Raw genomic sequence first — 2,418 nt, 5'->3', positions numbered from 1 at the left:
GAAAAATAAATAAATAAATAAAGCAAACTTAAAGCATTTAATGAAGCATATTTGCGCAAAAAAAAAAAAAAAAAAAAAAAAGAGGGCCCAAGAAAAGCTGCCTTTGCTGTCATGGTCAAGAGGAGAGGAGAAGCAGCTCCGGCTGGTGTTTGGCCCAAGGGCAGGCACATTGGAGCAGGGCCCCTGGGACCCATTGAGCTACAGATGCACCACCCACGGATGTCTCAACCATTAAAGACCCACATGTACCATCTGCCTGAGTGTAGAATGAGCCAAGGAGACTCAAACCCAGAAGCTATTCCACATACAGCAGAAGACATTTAAGGGGATGACAGATGGATGTCTTGGCACAACGGATTTGTCCTGGACTGTAAAGACAGTGAACCTGTTGTATTGCTTGTGGGGGACTCCATGGTGCAGTTAATGCAGCAATAAACAATATGGCATTTTCCCCCCACTTCATGCACTGAATTTTGGAATTGGCGGAGATACAATAAGAAATGTTTTATGAAGGTTAAAGAATGAAGAACTGGAGAAAATTAAACCAAAGGTCATTGTTGTCTGGGAAGAAACAAACAACCAAGAAAATATGGCAGAAGTGGCAGGGGGAATTGAGGCCATCATACAATCTATCAAAACAAGGAAGCTTCGGACTAAAATCATTGCACTGGGTTTGTTACTTCTAGGTGAGAAGCCCCACCCTTTGAGGCAAAAGAACACAAGGGTGAACCAGCAACTTAAGGTTCCCCTGCCTAAGCTTGCCAATGTTCAACTCCTAGGTACTGATGGGAGCTTCATGCATTTGGATTGTGCCATCTCCTGCCACGACGTGTTTTATCTTCTGCATCTCACAGGAGGGGGCTATGCAGAGTTCTGCAAACCACTGCATGGACTGATCATGCAATTGTTAGAGGACACCCCAGGAGAATCAAACCACCATTGCCTGACTAGCTCCTATCAGTGTCAGTAGCACCCCAGCTTCCTCAGGTCAGTTATATCACTGACACCAAATCCTCTTTCTTAAGGCACTTTCTGTTGTAGAATGTTCCTGGATGTTAATTTCTAGTGTTTGAAGGGGAGGAAGGATTTAGATTGGTCCTGTACATAGAAGGTTTATTTGACACAGAAGGAAAATCTGTCAAGGAAGATTGTTACTTAAATTAGTTTGAAACAAGAAGGGGACTTTTTAGTTGTATGCATGATACATTCATTGAATTATCACTGTTTTTCTTAGGACAACATCAAGCTAAGTATTGAACAAATGAAGATTGTTTTCTTAGCCGTTCTTTCTATAGATTATGTCATATATAGTTATGATCAGCATCCTACCTATTTGGCTTTAAAACAGATGGTTTTTCCAGTTATTAAGGTTCATAATTTAGCTTTTTGTTTTCATTTTGCTTTATTCGTATGTATTCACAACATATTCTTAATGTACAGCAGTAGATTGAACATGCTTGTCACTCAAATATGGGAAATGTAGTTACAAATGAATTTGTTCCACTCTCTTAACATCTTAAACATCTTCCCCATGTTTAACAGTGGAAGATAGGTTTTACCCAATTTGGAGGACCCTGTGGAAGGTATTATTTTAATGCTGCTGAATATCATGTCTATAATAGAATCATGCATACACCCATTTCTCCTTGTCCTCCCCTCCTTTTTTAAACACATTTTTGACTTAGGAGCTCTGTAGCTGAAAGTAGAAGTCCTAGCCAATTACTTTAATAATGATATTACTGACGTGTAACTCATTCTTGCATGGTGTTCTGTGCATAGAGTCTAGGGTAGTGCTGTCAATATTCAGAGTTCTGGTTTGGTTTGTTTTGTTTTCCCCTTAAAATGTATTAGTTACAGTTCCTTTAAAAAGAAAAAAGAAAACAATTCTATTTCCCATTCCATAAACTCTGACATTATTCCAAGTTTCATAGTATCTTAAGGTCTATATTTTTTTTGGCTTAGTTTTAAAATTATGTCAGTCCAGAAAAGTTTGGACATTTCTCGTGGGGAAACAAATGGAGCTGCTCTTCAGAATTGACATTCTACTTTGATCCCACCATTTTAGTGAAAAATAGCTAGGTTTGTTTAACTTTAAGCTTCTCCTTAATGTATTTTCATCTGAGAATTTCTTTCAAGAGAGCTCTTTATAATCTTAACGGTTTGCTTGAGCTACAAGAACTGACATTTAAAAAATAATGGGACAACACATGGTTTATTATTCAGTATACTTATGGAATATGCAAAAACTGGATCTACAAACAAATATTGTAAACCAGACCAAGTGGGTACTGAAGTAATGTATTAAAATATGCTCTACACTAATTCCGCTTAACGTGCAAGTTCAATAACTAAGGCATATGTTTTATGTTCTGTTTGCAAGGCAAATGGCAGTGCTTTTTTGTGTTGGAGGGAGGTTGC

General features: G+C 38.2%; 1 pseudogene; it reads left to right on the top strand.

Moving 5' to 3' along the window:
* Positions 1-254: 254 nt before the first annotated feature.
* LOC122474664 lies at positions 255-947 on the top strand (annotated as a pseudogene).
* Positions 948-2,418: the final 1,471 nt, after the last annotated feature.

This window comes from Prionailurus bengalensis, chromosome A1 (assembly GCF_016509475.1).
Source record: "Prionailurus bengalensis isolate Pbe53 chromosome A1, Fcat_Pben_1.1_paternal_pri, whole genome shotgun sequence".
NCBI classification, from domain to species: domain Eukaryota; kingdom Metazoa; phylum Chordata; class Mammalia; order Carnivora; family Felidae; genus Prionailurus; species Prionailurus bengalensis.
The sequence above is the reverse complement of the archived record's forward strand: the minus strand, read 5'-3'. Positions and strand labels throughout refer to the sequence as shown.